The sequence below is a fragment of the Chrysemys picta genome, chromosome 2 (assembly GCF_011386835.1).
Source record: "Chrysemys picta bellii isolate R12L10 chromosome 2, ASM1138683v2, whole genome shotgun sequence".
NCBI lineage: Eukaryota > Metazoa > Chordata > Testudines > Emydidae > Chrysemys > Chrysemys picta.
Window position 1 is genome coordinate 116,319,229 of NC_088792.1, and position 25,146 is coordinate 116,344,374.

General features: G+C 43.8%; 1 protein-coding gene across 7 annotated transcripts in view; it reads right to left on the reverse strand.

Annotated features, from left to right (window-relative positions):
• PLEKHG4B (pleckstrin homology and RhoGEF domain containing G4B) overlaps nt 1-25,146 on the reverse strand; it is a 199,072-nt gene that overhangs the window by 137,171 nt on the left and 36,755 nt on the right. For 5 of the 7 annotated variants that reach the window (XM_065584056.1, XM_065584050.1, XM_065584053.1 and 2 more), the window contains exon 2: nt 15,129-15,183. The exons of the other annotated variants lie outside the window; for them this stretch is intronic. The gene's annotated coding sequence lies outside the window, so the exon portion shown is untranslated. The remainder of the gene's footprint in view (nt 1-15,128; nt 15,184-25,146) is intronic. 7 annotated transcript variants of the gene reach the window in all.

The window sequence follows — 25,146 nt, forward strand, 5'->3', positions numbered from 1 at the left end:
AAGGTCCAAAACTTTTTAAGCCTTTGTAGGTAAAACCACCACCTTGTACTCCACTTGGAAGCCTGTGGACCACCAGTGCAGATCACAGAGCACAAATATCAGGTGCTGCTCCCTATGTGAAATTATTTTTAATAAAGCAGACAGCCACATTCTGCATCAGCTTCAGGGAGGTCTTATGATGCTGCCCCATGTAAGGGGCATTTCAATACTATAACCTTGGGGTGACAAAAGCATGGATAACCATGGGAAGGTGGTTCACCTCTGAAAGAAACTGCTCACACTCCTCTCGCTAGCTGCAGATGAAAAAGAAATGCTACTAGCCATCACCAATATCTTAGCATTAAGTAGCAACCTGCCATCTAACAAGACTCCTAAGTTGCAATCCTGTTTCACAAATGGGGCCCCTCAGAGCATCAGATTTCAGAATTAATAATAATATTAACACACAGCTCTTATATAGTCAATCTCAAGACTTTACAAAGGAGGTCACTATCATAATCTCCATTTTACAAATCATAGGTGGAATGATCTGCCCAGGGTCACCCAGCAGGACAGTGGCAGTTCACTCCTCTTACAGCTACTGTTTCAGGCTCTCTGCAGACACAGGGAGCAATCACTGCATCAGTTACATGCAGGTTACACTTACAAGGTGTTCTTTCCACCCATGAGAGTTAGGCACATACTTTTAAAAATGAAAGCTGAGCTTCTCGAGTTATTGTACACTTCCAGGAGCTGAAACCATAGGCACGTGCCTCTAGTGTCTATGCCTTAGTTCAGACAATGGGGGGGGGGAGGTGGGGGGGAAGAGGGGGAAGACAGCATGGCCCTGCATGACCCTTATCTGAGCAGTGCAAGGGAGGCAAAAGGCTTCCTTGTTCCCCATTCTGTTCACCTGCATAAGGACCACCCATGATCTATCTTTCAGTCACTGGTGACCATATAAATTCCCACCAATTCTGGTTCTTTCCCCCAACATATCAACATTGCCATAATCTTACCTGAATTGAGCCTCAGCTAGCAGTCTCCCAACCCAGTCCTCAATCTCCTGCAGTCACTGGTTCATTTGTCCTATCACATTAAGAGGGTCTGCAGATACTGAAGACAGCGCAAACTCTTGTCTTCTTACTAACCTTCCCATCAGCCACATCAAACAGGGGATGAATCAAAATCAGACCCTGCAGCAATCCAAATACGTGAAGCTTTAGGGCAGCAGAGAACTCCCTTCTATAAGGAGTAGAGTCACTGAAGTGTGACTCCATCCACCCTCTAGCAAGGGACCATAGCCATGTCAACAACACCTTGTAGTCTACAATATCTACAGCAACTGATAGAACTAAATGAATCAACACAGACGTTCTTAGAAGAGATCATCAGCCAATGCCACTGATGCAGTTTGCCTCTCATACATAAAATCAGAAACGATATTGGCCGGGATTAGAGAAATCCCAAGGCACTAGATACTTCCAGAGTTTCTTTGCCACAATCATCTCAAATACCTTTACTACAAATGGGAGATTTGATACAGGTTGACAGTTGGGAAGGCTGTTGAGTCAAGAGAGCTTCCTGAGCAGAGCTCTGCTTCAGAGCCTCACCGTCACAAAGGGAGGCACTGACAGTTTCCTCCCAACAATGAGCCCAATTCTCTCTATCACTTTGGTGGTGGATGATTTCAGGCCAGAAGAGGGAGCATTCAGGAAGCATCCTCACAACATGAACTCCCACTCTCAAGTGACTATGTCATAGCTGTAGTGGGAGAGCCAATGGCTTCATGCCTCTTGAGTGAGTTACGATGACAAGAAAGAAAGAGGTTGGGGCAGACACACCATATGGATGCTCCAGAATTCACAGGCTTGCTACTGGATTTCTAAAGTTATTTGAGCTCCACTGATCTTGAAGGCTATGACCAATGCCACTCTGCATAGCCAAACACTCTTCCTCTGTTTAAGGAGAATAGCTGAGATTTTCTCTGTGTGGGTAACTGGATCTTATCGCACAGCTCTGGCCCTGCAACGGTGCCCCTGTAGCTCCATAATGTAGACACTTCCTACACCAATGGAAGGGTTTTTTCTGTTCATAGGATCATAGAAATGTAGGGCTGGAAGGGATCTTAAGAAGTCCAGCCCCCTGTGCTGAGGCAGGACCAAGTAAACCTAGACCATTCCTGACAGATGTTTGTCCAACCTGTTCTAAAAACCTCCAATGATTATTGTTTCAGTGCTTCACAACAGGTTCAGTACATCCCCAGGCAAAAGTGCAGTGTGGAATCTCAAAGCCAAAAAATGTTACTTTGTAAAACTGAGGCTCAGTATATTCTAAGAGGAATGCTTCAACCCCTGGGACAACACTCAGTTAATCACAGTGAAGAGACTGCACAGACAATGGTAAGTTTCGATTTATAATTGTTTTGTTTAAAAATTGCAGAGCTCTTTGGCTTGTTGTGGCAGGAGGGAATCCACAGCTGACTATAGAAACCTCTTCTCTACTTTCATGCATTCCACATTCTTGAGGACATTACAATCAAGAGGTTCCAAAATGGCAAAAAGATTTTATTCCAAGCTGCCAGTGGCAAGCCAGCTGTTTATGCCATAGAGGTTTTCAAATGATGGTGACAGAGTAGCACAAGTATGAGTGGAGTGACCTGGTGACCTATAGGGGTGAACCTGAAAAATATGACCGTCCCTGAAATTTGACAGCCTATCACACTGTGAGGCTATCAGAGCCCAGGATTGGGTCAAGATTCATGGGGGAATTTACAGGATGTGGCATTAGCATCCACATGGATGACTGCCTCTCTACGGCTCTCTACAGCTCCCGATGTAGGCTGCTCTGAACGCATCTTCCCAGGGACTACATGCAAACACACATGATAACAAGGACTCCGAAAGAACTACACAGCCATCCCCAACCCATCCCCCAGCACATTTCTGGACTGCATACAAACCCCCAGCCATACTTGGACACTGATTTAATCATCCATGGACTGCATTTAACCTTCCCTTCCCCCTCGCCCTCCAGTTAGTTTTCTGTTTTCAGGTGGCTCATTATGTTGTGGTTGGCCCGACACCACATGGCACGGCATGCTACAAGAGAACGCAATATCAACTTCTTATTTGAAACACCTCAGCATGTCTGTAAGAATGTGCAAGTTTCTGGGAAAAAAATTAATTGTAAATGCTTGTTTCACTGTTGTTTGTGGTTCCCACTCTCCATTTTGAATTCCATGTGGTGGTGATAGTGATGTCACCACCAGGGTGCTGGCGTGCAATCCACCATTAGCAGATACACACTGCTGCCTATGGCTTGCAATACATTTTATATTGGGCAGTAAACCAGAGGTCCTTCCCATCCCTATATTCAACAATAGCAGCAAACATGGAACCAGAAACTTACCAGACTTAAGGGCTACTTCTGCCTCTTGTGTTTCTGATGCTGGTTCCATGGCAGGCAGCTCTTCTAGAGGGGCATCAAAAAGCTCCTCTGAGCTGAGACCCAGAATATGCTACAGGTGCTCCGACAGCAAAGCCTCCTTAGGGCCTGGTTTGAGTATAAGAGCCACTTTGGCAGCCTTCTCCGGTGCTTACTGGCTCCCCTCTGGTCCTGTACTGAACCCAGGGTGAGAAGGTTGCCACCTGTTGACCAGGCTGTCATGAAGCACTAGTGGCTCAGTGCAGTACCCAGTCAAACTCCTCGAAAAAGGAGCAGGATGATGCCGAGTTCCCAGAGGTGCAGTTCTCATCCCTAGCTTTCCAGTAGTTGGTCTTGAGCTGCTTAATCCACTCCCTGCACTGGTCACCAGTCCAGTGAATTCCCAGTGCTACCAGCTTCTTCATTATTAGCTGGTGCGCGTGGTCATTTCTGGAACTCTTGCTAAAGTTGAACTGTTTGCTCAGCTCACACCAGAGATTTATTGAAAACTGCCTGCTTGGCAAAGGGCTTCTTCACATCTGAGGTCATTACAAATGCAGAAGGTGGTTCACTCTGCTCACAGCTTAGTGTTCAAAACAAAATGGAAGGGTTAAACACCAAACAGCTGTACTTGAACCAGTGGAGTTGCTTCCGTTTTCTGGGAGTCGATTGGTCAGTCTTAGGATAGTCTTAGGACGCTGGCCCATGAGATTGTGGGACAGCACTGGGGGACTCTTGGGACCAGAGTCAAGGGGGCCCGGGCCTGAGTGCATCCACACTGCAAAATGATGAAGTTTGGGCCCAAGTCCCTACAGAACTCGGGATCCAACCTTCCACCCCTGCAAGGTCCTGTGGCCCAAGTCTGGGTTAGACAGAATTGCATGTAGATGGAAAGGGGGTTTGGACCCGAGTCTGAGCCTGATTTTACATTGCAGTGTAGACATAAACTGTGATTCCAATTAAGTCGTAATTTAGCTTATGGACTAATACTTTCAGTTCTTCCTTATTATTCCTCATACTCCTGGCATTTGTGTATAGAAATCTAGGACATTGAGCAGATTTCCCCACTGATTTCCCTCTAGTTGCTCCTATGACCCTATTGTAAATTTCTATGTTCCCCCTCCACCACCAACAGGTACCCCTCTGTTAAGGTTTTTTTTTTTTTTTAAATGCTTACCTGTGGGGTTTGTCATCTGCCCCATTTAAACCTAATCTAAAGCACACCTCACTAGGTTGGTGAGTTAAGATGCTCTTCCCCTTGGTCAGGTGGATCCCATCTTTTGCCAGCAAACTTTGGTGGCAAGCATTATATAAAATACATGACATAACAGATGTGACTAGGATTAGATTAAGCACTTTTCCCCCAAAACATGTTCCACACCCAAGGAAGGCTGCTTTTGGCATCATAAGATCCAGAGAAAGGAATGCTCAGTGTTCCTCCACATGTTAAGGACAAATCAACTTTCAACAATAAAATAAAAGCTGTAGGCCCCAACTCCCCACAGGGAAAAAAGTCTACTGTCCTGCCATAGAGGAAACCAGGAACAGTTCTCTTCAGCGTCGGAATTCAGTGTGGGAACGAATTCCAAATAGAGTTGTGCATATAACCAAGTTTTCATTTTGGTAGCCAGACTTGCAGAGGAGAGGAGGGAAGAGAAATCAGTAGAAGAAAAATTGGTTCAGGTTGACCTGAAATTTTTTTTTTCCCACCAAAACAAACAAGTTGAAAACTTTGGGTCAAAATGAAAACAATTTGGTTTTGAGGATTTTACATTTTTTCAATTTAAAAAAAAATAAAATTGAGTGAAATTCCAAAATGAAACATCTTTTTGAAACAAAAAGTTGAAATGTTTCATTTTGGAAATGCCAAAACCAACCATTTCAACATTTCCTTTTATTTTTTAAATTCTATTGAAACAATTCACCAAAATTGACACAAATTTGTGAATTGCATCAGTTGACCTGAATCTGCATTTTTTGGCAATTCACATAAAAAAATGTAAGCCCCTCCCTGCTGCTGTAGATGGAAAAAGCTTGTCATGAGGATGTGATGAATAAGTCTCTGCTACTTAGGCCTGGTATCAGACACTATCTTGTGTGATTTGTTAAAATAATAGGATCATTAAGTCTCTTGTAAAATAAGCTTTATATTTATTAACTGGGTTCAGATGCTTTTTTCCTCCATCCTTCTCATAAATATATTCTATGGAATGTTCCATTTGAATTAAATATATGAATGTTAAAATCTGAAATATTGAAAATACTTTCTGCAGCAGCACAACAGTCCTAAAAAGGTTACAACTTCTCAGGATTACCTGTGACAACAGAAATCTGAAGCTGAATCCACACACAATGCACTCGCAGTAAAAAGAAATGTAAGATGTACTGCCTCAAGAGACCCACTAGATTGTTCCCACACTGGAAAGCATTAGAGACCACTTGGCTGTCTGATAAAGGACTTGATCTGTATTCTTTGATCTCCTATCCTATTCTGATCTTTCACTGAAACTATTCAGACATGCTGAACAGATGCAAAAAAGGTTGAATTCATCATGGTTTACTCTGTTAGTTCTGCTTTCTAATTACCAGCTTGAATTGAATGGAATATCACCAGTAGATGCAGATTTTTAGAAACTGGATCTTCCAAAATATTCACTCAAATGGATTTTTTAAAAGGGACTTTTATTTTAAATGTTGAGAAATACACATGCTTAGGGATGCACAGAGATTCTAGAAACCATTGAAAAGAATTTGTTGATGCTTCTATTACTGCGGACAGTCTCTGTTAAACCAATTATTCAGTATTCAGCATGTAATCATAAGCAATGAAGCACAGTTAAGTCACTCTTTACACACTCCTGGATAAGGTCAGCAGGCATTCACTCAAGACCATGCACAACACTACATTAGGTGCATAGTGTAGACCAGAGTGGGTCCTAAGGCTCATGCATCTCATTCTTTACAGGTTGAATATTTTCAAAGGAGGGGCAAATGTAAATTTCACATAGTAGTTTCAGCCCAATAGGGGCAATTATGCTTTCTTCTTGAATATTTTCGAGCTGGCCAAATCAGATATGCGCCTCATAACTCCTACAATGTTACTGACCCTAATAATAAGTGGAGTTCAAAGGGGTTCTAAGCATCTCTGCTTTAAGACAGGTCATGTTCACTATCCAAACAAAACATCCCCCCTTTTATTTTTGAAGTTTGAAACTTTGGATCTGATACACCATATCCCTTACACCAGTTTTACACTGACAGCCCAGTTTCCAGCCACTGTCCCAGTGTTCAGGCTAGTTCTAGTGAAACTATAAAATGTGTCCAATTCCTCTGGGATCAGATCACTGGCAATGTTTCCTTTCCTAGCCCCCACACTGCTGTAGTGGTAGCTAGCTGCCCTCATCCCCATTGTCCCAGAATGCTCTGGACAATTCTCACTTGTGCAGCTGGGAACAAAAAAATGTATCTTCTCCCTATAGCAGCTAGGCCTGAAGGACAGTTTACAAAGAATCGCAACAAGCTCTCTCCAAAGTAGGATCCTAATACTACTCACTCTCTTGTTCTAGCTGCTGATTGCTGTTTTCCAGGAGAGCGCTGCCTGGGTCTCCTTCACAATGTTATTTGGGGAACATCTTCAGCAAGATGAGAGTTTTGCAGCATGCTGTGAGCATAGCAAGATTGGGCTCACCCTACTTTAGTTGGCAGGGGATTTTGATAGCTTGGGTTGAGAAAGCTCCATTCTTGCTTCCCTCTAGCCTAATCCAGAGGTTTTGCTAGCTGCCATGAGCCAACTGAACAGTTTCTCTGGCACAGAATGAAGGGAGAAGAGGGCTTCTAGGCTAGTATAAGATGTAAAGACCAGGACCAGTTCCTTAAAATGAACTTGCAATGAATGGAGAACCAATGCAGAGCACCAGTTATACTCTTCCATCAGTCTGTCCCCCTTAGGAGGCAGACTGCCATAAATTGGATAAAGAGCCTCTTCACAGCCTTCATTTCTGGTTTTGGAGTAAATTGTGACAGTTCATCCAGAAGGTAAATGAAGGGATCGGGTGTAATTCTTCATCTGAGAGAAAAGGAGTGTTTCCTTGCTAGCTGAAGAAGAAAGACACTGGGGGTGACAACTAGTATTTTGGTGTCCAGGAGCAATGAGATTAGCAGAATTCTGAGGCTGTACACAGCTTTGATCAGTGGTGGGCACATGCTGTCATTTGAGAGTGAGTCTGCAGTATTAGCCAGCTCTGCAAAATGCTTCTTCCACCTTCCTATCAACAGTATCACAGTCTTTCCTGGATTACAGTTGAGCCAGTTGTCTTTCAGCCAGGCTACTATTTCTTCCTGGGATACCTGGGAAAGACCACTTTCTGACTAGGATTTAAGGGACACTTAGAGGTTTGTGCCATCAGTCTATGTCTGTCATTGTAGGCTATACCTCTGCATTCTGCACTAACACTCCTAGCAATTTCATATAGAGGTTGAATAGGAACAGAGAAGATTGAGGACTCTAAAGGCTCTCACATATGAAGCCCCAGACAGGAGGAGCAGCTGCCCATCATGACCCTTTAGGATTGGTCAAATAGGAATGCGCATTGCCATTTTATATCAGGCCTGTCCGTATCTTCCAGATCGCTCAGATAGATCAGCAGCACCTTATGATCAACAGTTCTAAGGACAGACAATAAATCAAGTTGCATCAACATTCATCTCTGTCCCTAGCCAGAAGGAGATCGTCCATCTGTTAGCCAGGACTCTTTCCATGCTGTGTTCTGCTGCAAAGTCTCACGGGGAAAGGTCTGAGATACCAGTGAAGGTCAAGCACTGCTGGAAATGGCTCACTACCAATTTATGGACGATCTTGCTCAGGATAGGAAAGTAGTTTGATGAGAAAAATACCAGTTCAATGAAGTAAAATGTTTCTGCAAATATATTACAGATTCAACAAAACACAGGCAGATGTCTGCTGGAAACTGACTGGGCAGCCGTGTTCCAGGCTGGAGCCTGGCCTACTGGGGTTGCTAGGCCCCCCACTCCATGTCAGCATTGCCAGGCTCCCTGTTGAAGAGCAGGGAGCCTAGAACTCTGAGAGCCCAGGCTCCAGCTGGCACGCCAAGACAGCCCTACCATGCCAGGGCTTTCAGGGTCCCTGCTTCAAGTTGGAAGCCAGAAAGCCCCAGGGTACCCTTGCTCTATCTGTGGCTTGGTTCCTGGAACTGCAGCAGGGAGCCCAGACATCCTGAGAACCCTGGCTCAAGCTTAGGCTCTCAGAGCTTCCAGGTTCCCTGCTGTACAGTTGGGAGCCCAGAAACCCCGCGACTAGATCCCCCCAGCGTCTGCTGCTCTGGGGCAACCTCACTATAGGGACTTTCTGGGCAGCCCCAGACCAGGGGAGGAAGTGAGCCTAAGAGTTTGGAAGCTCTGGGATCCCTAGCACTGGGGCAGTCTGCATGATGGGTCTGCCCAGGAGCTGCACATCCCTGGGAGCCCAGACAGCTGCTGAGTAAAACTGACATTCCAGGGCAATAGTGAAACTGACAAGAACATCAATTTCAAAATATTATGTTTGGGGAGTGTGAGGGAGGGGGATTCGGTATCTGAGGCCGGTGGTGAGAGTCCATGGCCAAGGGTAAGGGAACCTGGACCCTCCCTGCTCCACAGGGTTCCAACCCAGGGCCCTGTGATTGGCTGGTCGATTATGCAGCCTGGGGGGGTGGACGCCACCAAGCCTGCTCCCTGGGTCGCCTCCTACTGTGTCCTTAGCCCCCTCCAAAAATCACAACAAGGGTCAGCTTTTGAAATCTCCTCCTTTACTTGCAGCCCTCCATTCCTGGTCACCACGGGGGCCTTTGGCAATTGTGCAGCAGGGTCTGGTCCAAGCAATGTGGAGCTCCGGCAGCTTCCAAAGCAGCGCCAGCCAGCCGCAGCGGCCCCAGCTCCAGCCGGCCCCGTTGAACAGTTTAAACAAAAATGTTTAATAGTTTAAACGGTTAACTTTTTAAACGGTATTTACATCCCTAATTTGGTCCTAAGATTATTTTAATTTTTGTTCTTGGTTACATTTACCCACAATGGTTATACACAATACTGTGACTATATGCATATTTCAAAGCTTCCCTTTCCCAGAAAGCACAAACTTATTCAGTTCTGTCAATTTGCTAGCTCTTGCTAGAAAAAACAGTTGAGATGTGAGCATACAGATACCTCGACAAACACTCCCCTGCTGCAAAAATGGCCTTTATGTAATGGGTTGATTATTTATTCACCATGGCAATCTCTGCATGGCCACTGTGTGTGTTAATATCCACAGCCAACTGTGGAATGTCACATCTTCTTGAACAAAACAGCTACAGTATTTGAGACCAGTAGCTTGCAGCGTATGTATTTAAGGACTTCATCCTTCGGTAAACCTTGAACTTTAATTATTTTAAGAAAATCAAAACTTACATGGCACAAATAATTATGCAATTTAGTCACTCTTTTAATCAAGAATTTAAACCAACTGCTCAGTTCTTCTGAAAGAGTAACCTGATCATGTCTACTTGACTGATACTCAGGGCTGGTTCTATGGACAGGCAAGCAGGGTGGTTGCCCTGGACACTAGTTTCCAGGAGTGCCGTACTGCTGCACCAATCAGGTTTTTTTAAACCTCCCTCTTCTGCTCTGGTTGGCTGGCTCCCCTGTCCCCCCCAGTCACTGGGAGTGGGGTGGGCTGAAAAATGTTTTCCACCCTGGCTGGCTGATATGGTGTCTAAATTTCAGCCCATGTCTAACTAAATAATTTGATTTTTGGATGGCATTCAATGTATTGTAAATAAGTATCTCTTGCAATAACACATCACAGCATATACAACCTTAAGAGATTTTTTCAACCCTAATTAGGATATTACGGTAATTATCATAGGCATGGATTTATACACAACCCTTCTTCCAAATTTGATCCTAAAACCTTTATATATTGACTATACCAATTGTGGCCTCTATGTTTTACTCCACTCTGTGGTAGGGGGAGGAGTCACACCTACAGAAGTTATAGAGATAAGGGGAAAATAATTGTAATGTTCTACCCTCTGCAAGGCTGCCTTAAATCACCTCTCAGAATATCTGCATGATCTGAAAGGAGGAGGAGTCAGGGATTGAGAGAAACAGTTGGGGCACTGTCCATTAAAGGGCATGTTCCCCCACCCATTGCAAAGTGAAGCCACTGAAAAAAGAGAGGTAAAGGAACATTACTCAAAGCAGCATTAATTCATTCTTTCTGTCTGGGAATCCCCTTGGTGGAGTCACGGCACATATCCGGCAGCCTGGTATCCAAGGGCAGCATGGTCTTGAGCTATCCACTGTACTGGGGATGAGAGCATGGAAACGACAGTTCCTCCATCTGCCTAGCAAGAAGCTGCAGGAAATCCTGCCCCAAATCCTGTAGATGCCTAACCCTCATCTACTCTGCATAACCACTAGCCATGCAAAGTCAGGGAGACAATGAAACTCTATGGCTAAAAGCAAAAGCCCAGAGTTTAATTATTTGTTCGACTCTAAAAGTTTTTTGCAAAGAAGAAAATACAGATTGATTACATAAGCTGCACACCACCAGAGCAAAGCACAGCAGCTCATATGCACTTACAGCACACAGCAACACTATTCAAGTTTTAGGCAGGAAATTGAAAGACAATAGCCATTTGAAACTGCATGGGGAATTTGAAGTGAATTTTTGCCAGCACACCAGGACTAACATATATGGTCTTGTGAAAAAGTTCAATGGGATCTTTAATAATCATACATATTCAGGGTTACAGGTTTACCAAAATACAGCACCTCCTTTTTCACAAAGCCCATAGGATCATGCTGGGGACACTGGTTCAATTCTGAATCAGAAGGAAAAGCGCTACCTACTAAATCACTAGGGTTACCATATCTAACAAATAAAAAAAGAGGACCCTCCACGGGCCCAGGCCCCGCCCATTTCCCCACCCCAGCCCCGCCCCAACTCCACCCCTTCCCTGCCCTAACTCCGCCCCCTCCTCCCTCCCACTCCCAGCCACACGGAAAGGGCTGCCCGAGCACTACCGGCTTCACGGTTTGCCGGGCAGCCCCCAGACCCTGCGCCCCCGGCCGGCGCTTCCCCAGCACAGCTGGAGCCCGGGAGGGGAAGCGCCCAGCCGGGGGTGCAGGGTCTGGAGGCTGCCCGGCAAACCGTGAAGCCAGTAACGCTTGGGCTTCGGGCAGCCCCCTTGCCTCCGGACCCTGCACCCCCAGCCAGGCACTTCCCCTCCCGGGCTCCGGTGGCGCAGGGTCCGGAGGCATGGGGGCTGCCCGAAGCCGGGAGCGCTCGGGCAGCCCGGCTCTTAAACAGAGCCGAAGAGTCAGGGGAGGAGCAGAGCCGCCATTTTCCCGGACATGTTCGTCTTTTTGGCAATTACCCCCGGACGGGGGTTTGAATGCCGAAAAGCCGGACGTGTCCGGGAAAAAGAGGACGTATGGTAACCCTAAAGTCACCAACACCATTTTCCTTCAAGATCTTCATGATTCTGTCCAATTACTAAATTGCCCTGATCATGTTTAAATAACATAACATGCAAAGCACTACACAGATAGTAAATGTTAAGTGCTCAAAATCTAATGAGATCACAGCTTGCAGTGATGTGGCTACAGACCGGCAGGAATGGCCTACAATTTAGATGCATCAATAATCCCTCTCAATACCGATTTCACACGAGGGAAGGTACACTTAAGCCACTGTTAAATTAAACCCAATTAAAACGGTCACATTCAAATGGGAACTGTATTCTTTAGCTCTGATTCTCCTCTGACATTGCTTTTACCCGAGTAATACCATTGACTTCCCTGGTGTAACTCCTGATTTACACCACAATCAGAAGAGAATCAGACCCTTTATGTCCTAAAATAAATCATTAAAATCCCAAAGAATCACTAAACCAGCATCTTCTAGTGAATGGCATCGGGACCATTCCCTGTTATAGAGAAAAGTGAGAGCTATATCTAAAAACTCTTATTTAATAAATCTTCAGTTAACTATCCAAGGTATTAGAACTAATCAATACAGATCTCCTACAATGATTGTTTAATTATTTCAACAATCTGCCCTAAAATGCCAAACTCAGTCAGTTTTTTAACTGGCATTATTTCTTAAAAGCTGAAAAGGACCTTGTTTCAGACTTGACACTTATCTACTAGAGCAGTTCTCTGACTAAACAAACAAATCTGGAACCATAGTGGCATTCAGATGAAAATTACAAGTATTTTCATGCTCTCCCACAGATGGGAATTAAACAAGAAAATCCTGAGGTTTACTTGGATTTGTGAAATGAATGATTGATGTCAGTTTTCTTTTCTCACCATGCAGTAGTGAGTTGTTTCATTGCTTCCAGAATAGGAAAAGGGCAGGAGAGCCCTTGATTTCCTTCACTATTTACTCACCTTGAATTTTAGGGCCAAATTCTGATTTTCGTTACACTCATGTAAATCAGGAGCAACCCTGTTGCCTTAAACCAGAGGCACTCCAGATTTACTCATTGGTATTAAAATCTGGCCCATAGAATGCAAAATCTAACCAGTTTCCCACAATAGCCAAAGCACATCTGAAGATCTCAACATTGACCATCAGAAATGCTGCTCATTCATTCCACAGAGATCAGAAAATACCTGGAAAGGGAGGCGTGAGAGTGCAATGACATGAACACACTCATCAAATACTTTTTGAAAACAATGCAATACAAAATATTATTATAACAATATAGTAAAGCATTGACACACAAAAAGGTCAAGAAATTCAAAGATAAGATGAGAATTGCGTTAAGCTTTCCTTCCTCTTTGTCCCTTCTGGCAGGTTTTACTGTGGAAAAGGGGTTATCCAATCCCTGGAGTGAAATTGGAATTTTGTGACTCAGTCTCATTACTAATTGCAGGTTAGTGACCTGGACTACACATCTACAAACCTTTTATGCAGACTGCCCAGATCTTAAGTCTAGACACACAGGAGCAATTCAGGCTACTCACCTGCCTGTTCCCTCAGAGCAAGCAGATGAGGAAATGCTTTCACCCTCCTACTCTCTAGCCAGAGTAGCTAAGCTAGTGTGGAGAGGTTGGCAGGGCAGCGAGTGATTTATTGCTGAAATAGGCCAGCAGTAAATTCCTACCCTGGGAGCAAGGGGGAAGCAGGGGAGTAACTGCAGCTCAGATGTGTGTCACTGAATAACAATGTTTTCCAGCGCTCCTCCTGAGTTGATCCATCCCTTCCTCAAAGCTGTGTCTGAAACCACAAGCTAGCCCTTAAATAGGAATTTTTGCTGAACTTTGATAAAGTATTATGATACACTGGCTATTCCAAAATTCCATGTGTTTTAAAGTAGTTTGAACAATTTCAAACACATTTGTAGAAGCCTGAGATGTGAAGTGCCCAAAAGTAAATACAGTGGGTTTTTGTCCCTCCCTTCTGTCTCTAGTAGTGACATGTTTCTACTAAAGCTCTTGCTAATCTCTTTCATTAACTTCTCTTATTTCTCTGTTTATTGTTTTCCTAATGCTCTCATGCTGTCTTTAGTATTTTTCTTTTAGGTCTCTGTACTGCCCCTGATTTCCCTCTAAAAGTCAAGGCTCATAGTGTTGTGGGCTTCTGCTGCAGGTATGTCAGAGATTCAGAAACAATACATTTTTGGCAACAGTTTTCAGAACTGGAAAATGAAAAAAAGGTAAAACTTTAATTTGGGTCTTGGAAACGCAGATGTTTATTTAATTTGCAAGTCACCTTTCAAGTTCTATTTCATTTCTAGTCCGGCAACCATACATAGCCAATCTGATTAGTAGTAACATCTGTTTTGTACAAGAAAAAGGGTACTAGATATCAAGAAAAGCATAGGTAAAAACCCCCAAGATATACACCTCCCTTGAAAACTATGCACAGACTAAGTTATTCTAAAACATTCTTTTTGTGTGTGTGTGTGTGTGTGCGCACACATGAGTATGTGCACTTAGAGTTCTCACATATGTAAATGCATCCAGGCTCATACTACCTTTTGACAACATTTTATTTCCACCCTTTTGGATTTAGACAGAGAAATTTGAATTGTGTTTATTTCCAAGAAACTGCCATGCTATTTCCTATAGTGAAGAACCTAACAAATTACAGCAGCCAGAATATTCACAATATTAAACTAACAAACAAAAATTATTGCTATCTAATGGTTACCTGGAGTACTATGTGAAACTAATGGATAGTCTCAGTCCACTTCTTAGTGGGCAGATGTCCAGGTCACAATTAGCACTCCTCACGGCAGCCTCAGAAAAGAGGCTAAGGACTTGATGGACAGAGAAGACTAAACTACCTTATCTATTCTAAGAAGGTGGTCCAGGTCAAGTTTGATATATTTCTCCAGGCAGTGTAGAGGATATTTATTTAAGAATGGGAAAGTACCAAAAAAGTTAGGAAGCTATTCCTACTTTTGTCTTGTTACATTTTTTGAGATACTGTTCATTTTAGACAATTACACTAAAATTGAGGAACTAGGTGGGATCCTATCTTTGAAGCTCCCAGGCTGTAGGCTTATTAGAGGAAAAACAATCTTATTTACTTGCATATTCATAAACAAGCTGTAACTTTGCAGCAGAACACAAGATGGAGTATTTCCTTCTCCTATTCCTGGGCACATTTCAGGAACACAAGAAGTACAATAGAAAAAAAACCCTAATTCTTATATGATTCATCCTCTTACCTTTGGAATTCAGCTGGACGCTCTCTCTCAAACTGATTTTGTTTGACGCTTCAGGCTAAAACAAGAGGAAAAACCAGACAAAAGCAAATGACTTAGACTGGACAGTGATGCCAACCAGGAAGACTCTCAAAGCATCAAAAATAATCCGGATAAAATTCCTTTTAGATATTCAAAAATATTTTCAGAACATACCGCTTGTATCTCTAAAAGAGCCTTTTTCTGACAAGGAGATGTCCTACTTCTATATTATAACTTCAAACATTCAACCCACAGCCCGGAAGGCCCCATCCATTTCATGGCAGTTATCCCTTCTGCCAATGAGGCCTGAACACAACTTGTTTCAGAGCAAGTCGACTAGGGTTGCCAGCAGTCTGGTTTTCGGGAGGGATAGCTCAGTGGTTTGAGCATTAGCCTGCTAAACCCAGGGTTGTGAGTTCAATCCTTGAGGGGGCCATTTAGGGAACTGGGGTAAAAATCTGTCTGGGGATTGGTCCTGCTTTGAGCAGGGGGTTGGACTAGATGACCTTCTGAGGTCCCTTCCAACCCTGATATTCTATGATTCTATGACCCTGGCAGCTCCGGTCAGCAGTACTGACCAGGCCGTTAAAAGTCCAGTTGACGGAGCAGGCAGGCTCCCAACCCAGATCTGCGCAACTCTTGAGAAGCAACCGGCATCTCCCCCTGGCTCCTAGGCGGAGGGACGGGGGCTCTGCGCGCTACCTCTGCCCCCGGTGCCAGCTCAGAAGCTCCCATTAGCCAGGAACCGTGGCCAATGGAAGCTGAGGGGGCAGTGCCTGTAGGTGCAGGCAGTGCGCAGAGCTACGTGGTGGCGCCTCTACTTAGGAGCTGGAGGAAGATGTCGCTTCTTCCAGGGAGCCTCCTGAGGTAAGCGCCACCCAGAGCCTGCTCCCCGAAACCCCTCTTTCACCCCAAGCCCCTGCCCTGAGCCCTCTCCTGCACCCAAACCTTAGCCCCACCCCAGAGTCTGCACCCCCAGCCAGAGCCCTCACCCCGTCACACCCCAGCCTGGTGAAAATGAATGAGTGAGCAAGGGTGGGGGAGAGCAAGCGATGGAGGGATGGGGCAAGTGAATGGGAGTTTGACCTCGTAGAAGGGGTGGGGCAAGGATGTTCAGTTTTCTGCAAATACAAAGTTGGCCACCCTACAGTCGACATCCAGAAATCAGCTGACAGCAACAGTAATTGCATTCTTATCCAGAATGCAACCATACTTGCTGTCCCCACAGAGTGCTAATAGTTTTAAAACTTTTCAACTCCTGCTTATTTTTAGCTATATTTACACAAATATGTTTTTATGCAGAAAAATGACAAAACTGGTATGATTCAGTGTGAACAGCACTTGCCTGTGATCCGTGAACCCCTTTAATCAGCACATGTATGAGCTACTTATAATGGCCATGATCCTGCAGGCCTTACTCAGACAAAAGTTTGACTGAAGTCAATGAGAGTTTTGCCTGAATGAGACCTGCAGGATAGAGACCCATAGCGAGCAGGAGCTTCACAAGAGGAAGCGATTTGCCCTTGTTATTTGGCAAACCTTGTTCAAATGGATGTGTGAACCCCCATTTAAGACAGTTGTAAGAGGCTGTTAAGGGGTGACTGTGACACTGATGGCATCAGCTGGGCACTGACAAATTCATAGCTGGAAACCAGACCAGATCACTTGTATGTTGTCGTCGTTCAAGGGAGGTGTTAGACTTGTAAGGATGTGTTTAGTGTTTAGATTCTATAAAAGGTTTGTAAGTTGTGGCAGGTGTGACCCATGTGCCTAATCGGGGGATCTCTTTAAGAGATCTAAGGGTGGGGAGTAGGAATGAGTTGTGTCTGGGTCACTGTTGCTAGGCAGATGCACAATTAGCACTCCACGTCCAAAAGTTTCTGGAATTGGGTGTGGTAATTTTGGATATGTTTAATAGATTCCCTGTAGCTGGGCTCAGATTTCATGCGGGCAGTAAACTGTAGCCCACCCAAAGGTTACACATGTATTACTTGTAATGTTGTATCCCATGTTGTATCGTAATATGTAAGTTTTGCTTTGTAGCTGTAAAAATGCCTGCTCTGAACTTGTGAACCCCGGCAGGAAGAGTGGCTCCCCCACCTATCAAGGACTATCCAAACAAAGTGGGCCATTGTGGAACATCATGATACAAAGACTGGGTTAATGGCCCCTCCTACACCCATGAAGGTGCTACGTGCAAGAAAGCCCATCCAATTAGCTTAAGTGCTGGCAGAAGGGGATAAAACATGGACACAAGAAAACTCCCTCTGTCTCTCTACTGTTTGGACTCTCACAGGGCTGGAGCTAGGAAACAAAAGCAGCGATCCCCCAGGTCAATCTGGGTTAGACATTCAGTGCTGACAGATTATTACATCTGTCACCTTTTTGAACCACCGACTAATTTATTTGTGCATATATGTTGCCTGCTTTAGCCTGTAAATAACGCTCTCATTTTTTCCCTAGTTAATAAATCCTTAGTTAACTATGGGTTTAGCTACAAGTGTTGTCTTTGGTGAGAGATTTGAGGTACAAATTGATCTGGGGTAAATGACTGGTCTCTTGGGACTGGGAGCAACCTGAATATTTCGTGATCTTTGATGTATGGCAACCAACTATCACTAAGTCCAGCTAGCCTGGGTGGCAGAATAGACTGGAATGCCCAAGGGGACAGTCTGTGACTTCATGGGAAGACTGTTATAGCGATCCAGGAGTTCACATTAGGTACTAGGTTGGTGAAATCTAATTACAGAACATACCACCAGTTTGGGGTTGGCACTCCCAGTCATGAGACACTCCAGACAGTATGGCAGTGACACCTAAAGCATAGCCTGGTAGACCCTGCCCAGAAACTAGCACTAGGTGGGCTGAGGGTTGGACTGGGTGTTGTGGCTGGAGGTTGGAGTGGGGAATAGGAGAGAATATACAGGAAAGCTAGAAAAGAGACAGGCTGAAGGAGCAGCTGAAAGCACTGCAGTGGCTGACTCTGTAAGAAACTTGGACAGAGATTTTTTGGCCAGCACTGCAGGCTGAAAAGAGTGCTCTTGGTGCTGAAAGCAAAAGGAATTGTTACCTGCTATTTGACTCCCTCTGCATTCGGAGACATGGGACTTTGTAAATAAACAACACCACATCAAAGGAATACCTATCACCAATTTCTCCTCCCAACTGGAACATCCCCAGTGCCCCAAACTTTGATTAGGGTCAAAAAGGGGCCCTCAGGTTGAAAAGGGGCAACAATTGTTTGGGTCGATCACTCTGAGCTGAGCATTTTCTGAAGAAGTGGGCAGTACATATTGATCTCGCCCGTCTTTTTTCAAAATAGACCCACATCATCCTGGCCTTAGAAATACCCTTGGGAAGGACTTTGATGGGAGGAAAAAACTCCTTCAAGCTCTTCTTATAGAACTTCCCCCAAATCACTCTACGAAGGGACTTGGTTTGAAATAAGACGTGGCTCTGCTCCAAGTCCTGACAGATCCACAGGAAACAAGGCCCATAACTGCAGCAACCCTTTGCCTCTGTGCCACTCTGGGAACCCTGGCACATCCTCTTCCTGCTCTCTGGCAGCTCAGCTCCAATGAGTCAAGTTTCCAGATCTTCCCTTGATCACAGCTGCACTCAAGACCCCTCAGCGTGGGGAGGCTCTGTGGACAGGTAACACAAACTTGGGCTGTATAGCAATTTCTGCCTCATCTCTGCAGAGCTGGGAGGTGGATGATCTCCCACCTCTAAGATGAAACCTCCATTGCCTCCCAGGAAAAAGGAGAGCCGGTGCCATGGAAATGGCAAACACTGACTTGTGTGGTACGGGGCAGCTGTGTGCATGGGGGGCCCTGTCTGGTGGAGGAGGGAGGAATGATTCAGCTGCACAGCAAGGAACAGAGTCTCCTCATTTAGCTACAGATGAGTGTAAAACATTCGGCCCTTTTATTTAGTGTTTGAATTTATAAGTTGCACTACTCAGACTTGTCTAAGTAGGTGAGGGAGACCATATAATCAGATCCGATGACTTGTCAGAATTCTCCATAAACAGGCCTTATCTTCTGCTCTCACTTATACCTGGGGATTTGACTGGTGCCAGGAGCTTAAAGGCACTTTTGCACCCCCTCTCCTGAGCTGGGATTAGCACCCCTTGTCCACAGCCTAGACCTCTAAATTCCCTTAGTATAAACCATATAGTTTGTAGCCAGTTAGATAAAAAGTGTTTGCCTTCTATTTTCAGAGGTAATAGTGAGTTCAGGTCCTGAAAATAGGTTGTGCATTTCCCCCTCATCAACGTCATTTTAAGAGTCTTAACGTGCCAGCTGTCACCAGAAGGGGACCTATAAGCCTATTTCAAATTTCACATCCTCTGAGGGACATGTCGAATTCTGGACACAGACAGCCCTCCAAAAAAAGCACAAAATGAGAAGGAAGGACTGACAAGGGTACAAGAGTCTCCATTTTCAAATTCTCTCACACTCTTACATAAGTGAAAGAATGGGCCTTCTTACTCAGGTAAAACTTCCATTGCAGTCAATGGCAATTTTGCCTGAGCGAGAAGTCCGGAATCTGGATCCAAATCGTTGAGTTTAATTCTCGACCTGCTTGCACATTGTGTACTTGTGTAAAATGAATATCGAATGGATGTACAATGCCACCTAATCAGAATGGTAGCTCTGTACATCCACTTGGTACAGGTGTAAGTGACTACACAAAGGTGCAAGGGAGTAGACAAATAAGCCACTTGTCGCTCTCTGAAATCATTTGTCCTTATTATGTACAGAAAATTAACGTGGCACATACTATTTCAATCTAATGTTTTTGGGTTTCACGTGTTCACAGTGACCTATACACACAGACATCTGTATGTACACAATCAGGACTTGATCATGTGAGAAGTGGAGTGCCAGCTGTAAGATTCAGAGTACCATCATCTTCCACTGAAGTCCTAATAGGCTGCTCAGAGCACTCAGTGCTTCAAAAACAGGACCCAAAGTTACAGCCTTTAAAACCTAATCAGTTTTAAGTTAGCTGAATGAAAAGAGAATCTGAATAGTGTTTTTGAAGTGGAACACTATTTTTTAAAACACGTGGATAACTAAAAAGTAGTGACGGGATTTTATCAAGACTTCCCACTAAAATAAAATTTTGGAGCTGAAACCAAGAACAAGAAATTTCAACTCCAAATTAATTATTTTTAGAAAGTTAGGAACAACTAAGCCCGTGTCTACACTACAGCAGCACAGGGACAGAACTGCAGCTATCCTGCTGCTGCCCTGCAGGTTAGACCAGTGGTTCTCAACTGGGGATCCGCAGCCCCCCAGGGGGCCACGAGCCATTTCAGAGGAGCCCTGGTGTTCCCTGCGGGGCTGGAGCCTTGAGCCCATGGGCAGAGATTGGGGGGGACACCACAGGGGTGTTACCCCCCCAAACTGCAGAGCCAGAGTGGGGCAGTCCCAGGGGCAGCTCCACCCGCCCCTCTTCCGTCTCTCCCCCAGTTTTCCCGGGCCCTGGCCAGGTAAGAGGCTGAAAGCTGGAGCCAGGCAGTGCAGGGCAACTGCTGCTCTGGATGGCGCTATGGAGCAGGCAGCTGCGGCACTCGCCTGTCTCCTGCTGATACCTGGCGCTGTGGCTGCTCCTCAGCAACCAGGTCCATTTGACGCAGCTGGTAAGTGCCACTGAGGTGGAAGGACCCTGCTCCAGGGCCAGCAGAGCCCTCCGGGAGCAGCAACTGTGGGTGGCTGGGGGGAGGAAGAGGACCTCCCAGCACACAGCTCCTAGCTATCCCCTCCCTACATCTTGAGCGACATCCCCCACTGTACACAGCCCCTAGCTATCCCCTGCCTGCACCCTGAGTGGTTTTCAAACTTTCTGAGCTGAGCCTCCTGCTTTGAGTTATGATTTTTGGTTGCACCCTCCCCCCTCCACAACCCAGACAGGCTGGTGGCCTGCTGAGGTGAGTCAGGGGGTGAAGGCGGTGCTTTCTCCCTGAGCCCCACCATAAAGAGCTGGCCTGAGCCCGCCAGACCCTGCCCCACCCCCAAAATAGAAGTCAAACTACCCCTATGCCAGAGGCTGCCCCTGGCTGGAGTTCAGAGTCCCCCGCACCCCTCTGGGCCCTAGAGTTTTTATAGCACGTTGGTAGGGTGGGGGGAGGGGAGCTCAGAAAGAGAAAAGTTAAGAACCCCTGTGGTAGATGCTTCCTACATCAACAAAGAGGTTCTTCCACCTCCTCACGTGGCAGTAGCTAGGTAGGAGTCTACACCAGAGGTCAGGCTGGCCCAACTATGGTGTTCAAGGTGCACAAGTTTCCACAGTGACACAACTAGGTCTATCTAATTTTTAAGTGTAGATCAAGAGGTGTTTGTTTGTTTCCTCCCTAGCTACAACACTGATATCTGCCATTATAACAGTGTTCAATAATTTAAATTTAATTTTCTGTTTAATAATGAAAATAGTTTATTTTTAAGAGAAGTGTCAGATTGTGTTCCCTTTAAAATGCACTGGAAATACGGCTTACAGACACGCCTCTAAGGTACCTGTGCCTACAGGGAAAATTTCCAGCTGTAACACATTCTTGTCTACTGACACTTGTGAAGAGTTAAACCCTATAATTGTCTTGTCATTTCTTCATCGGATTCTTGTAATCAGAAATGAAAACCAAAGAACCTTCTTCAACAGAAAATAAGGTCTCAGTCTTTTTTTTTTTTTTTTTAAATGGCAGACCAAAATATCAGATGAAACCACAATAGATGGTCTCATCCATGTGTTTTTTCTATCTGTGGTTCAACATGAATCTCACCCACCCATAGCACAACTTAGAAAAAGTGTGTTCTTATAAACAATAAAATGGATTTGTTTTCAACAGAAAAATATTGCTTTTGAAGAATGAACAAGTCATAATTGTATCACTGCTTACACATTTTAAAGACAGTATATTTTGAATACAATAAAACCAGCTGTTTTATTTTAAAGTGCTGCTTTAAGTGGTTGAGTGGCTAAAGCATTATCTTATAATCTTACATGAAATGAGACTTATCTGCAGTGAGACATAGCTCAACTAAGCCTTGGTTGGATGTACTAGAAACATTTTAATTTGTTGTAAATTGTTACTCTTTTCAGAAGAGATCCCAGGCTAAATTGTAGTCCAAATTGCTGTTTTTGCCATGTGAAAAAGTGATTATTTCATCCACAACACAGTAGCTATCCCTATCATAACTTCCATTAGGTACAAAGAAACCAAGCACAGTTTGGTAGCTCACTAGTTTTACTTATTCAAAGTCCATCTCCTTTCCATTGTTGGAAACTTTCTACCAAAGATATTTTTCATTGGGACAGTTTTAGCCACTTTCCTTTCACATCTCTTGCAATGGTCTCAATGTTTAGGTTTATAAGGGTGGCATTTTCTAATGTTTCTACAATAAGAGATGCAGTGACAGACAGATAATATTGTCTGTTTCTATTCTAATTCCCCTCTTCCCCCATGCTCTGCAATCAGTTCAGAATAGCCAATGCATGCAAATAATGGAAAAGTGCCCTTTTGTTTAAATCCAGACATTTTACACTCAATTAAAACTGATATCTTAGACTAAAAATAGAATTAAATGTTTTTCTTAAAATCAGAACCTCACACAAAATGGGGTACACCTTTATTTCATCTACCCCTGATGTAATAATGTTTAGATCATTTTGATGTATAGTCCATCAATTATGGAACTTCAATATCCTTGTAAGTAGACATGTCTTGCATGAAGGATTTGAATTATTATTACTTAGAACACTATGAATTGATACTCTGCAGACAGGTACAAGGAAACTGTCCACACCGAAGGAATCTACTGTCTAAGAGGCCAAATAAGCCAGCATGTAGAAGAGTTTGCTGATTTCACTTACGTAAACAGTCCTAATCAGATCAGGCTCTAAATTATTCCTGTATAATTGTTATTCCTCTCAGAGGAATTAACCTGAAATAATTCATCAGAACTATCCGGAACTCTTTCAATTTATGCCAGGATTTTCTTAAGGATGCAATGTTGACTTTTAAAAACAAAATTGTTAATGGGTGGAGGATAAAGAATCCCCCCGCCCAAGTCTTAAGATTCTGATGAGCCTTCCGAGAAACACACATGCATAATAGCAATTATTTTGCACTAACATAGCAGCTTTCATTCAGGACCAGATCTACACTTAACAGTTAAGTCGATTGAGCTACGCTGCTCAAGGGTATTAAAAAATCCACACCCCTGAGCGACATAGTTAAGCCAACCTAACCACTGGAATAAGAATTGTTCTGATGATCTAGCTACCACCTCTCAGGGAGGCAGATTACATACGTCAATGGGAGAACCCTCCCATCACTCTAGTGAGTATCCAACGAAGCACTACGGTGCTGGAGCTGTGCCGCTGGAGCGTTTCAAGCGTAGAAAAGCCCCAACGCTCTCAAAGAGCCTTACAACATTCATAATGTTTCACACACTCTTCTGAGTATTATTCCCATTGTTAGAGAAGCAAAATAAGGGACAAGATTGGAACTTGCCAAAGGTCCAGAACAAGGTAGTAGCACAACAAAACCCTGACAGTAGCTGGAACAGAACCCTATGCGTGCCAACTCATAGTCCCGTGCTCTATGCTCTACAGATTCCCTTCCAGGATGTGTATAGTATTAGATTTTTTGCACCATAAGTTCAAAGAAAACGTATTGATTTCTACTGAACCAATCAGGATGGCGTATACATTGACCTTGGAGGCAGTCAACACAACTTAATGACACCTGTTTTAGAAAAATCACAACCACGGATTTCCTTCTTTCTATGTAACAAAAATATACCCTGCTTCAGAATGCTACATTCATTCACATGGCCAGAAATTACTACATAATCCCATCATATTTAGCATGCAACATTTTAGCCATTACCGATAAATTTCCATTTCAATAGTATTAATAAAGTTTCTCTGTACGTACAGCATTGACACATAATATTGAAAGTGAGTAAACTAACGTGTAGAGTACTTCTGTCAGCAAGTTATCTGTACCTTGTATACATTTTGCTGTATTATACAAACTTAAGTCCTGAGGACTAATTATGGGACTGAGATGAGCAGCATTTCGCCCTAATAAAAAGCCACAACTCTTATTTATTCATTTTATCTTTTGCAGTAGCTACAAAACCAAGCCCACACAGACTGTTTAATAAAGAATTCAATAAAGTTGACATTTATTCTCTCCAAGAAGAAACATTTTATGAAACCACCTGCTATTTCCCAAAATAAAGTTATGTAGCTTCCATAACAGGTGGTATTTAAGTATTTAATCCACACACCTATTAGTCAAAGTAGAAACCTGCTGTAAAGTTAACCTGCTGTAAAGTTGTCCTGCTTCTTCATTTTACCCAATGGTTAATGTTTTAAACTATGGATGACACATCAGTAAAATGGAGCACACCTATAACTTATAGTGGCACGCAGGGCTAAACAACGCATGCAAAAGACAATTGGATTGATACACCACTTCATTTGCCCCGTTTTATCCCAGTGCAACTCCATTAATTTCAGTGAAGTTACACCAATGTAAAATGGATATAACAGTACAGAATCAGACCCACTCACTTCCACACAAAGTTTAAGCCTATTTTAAAACTACTGCACTCTTTTTTCATAGATTTGTCCTCTAATCTTCCGGATATCGTTCTTAAAAGGTTCTGTGATTACAGATATATTTCTGTTCTTAAATCAAAGGTATTTTTATCAAAATTGTTTGGATAACCTTTCTAAAAACTTAAACATGAATATACCTGTATCAAAAGATTGTTAAAAGGAGTAGATATTTCTGCCAGTTTCCCCAACTTGACTACAGATTTAATTACAGAAAGCAATTTAGGTTAATTCATTACCAAAAGACGAGTTGACAACTACAACAAGGGGCTGAATAGTACATAATAGTTCTTTGTTCTACAATCGAGCATAGTTTCGATGCTGTAGTGGGCTATAATATTAAAAAGAATTAGCCAGTGTATATTTT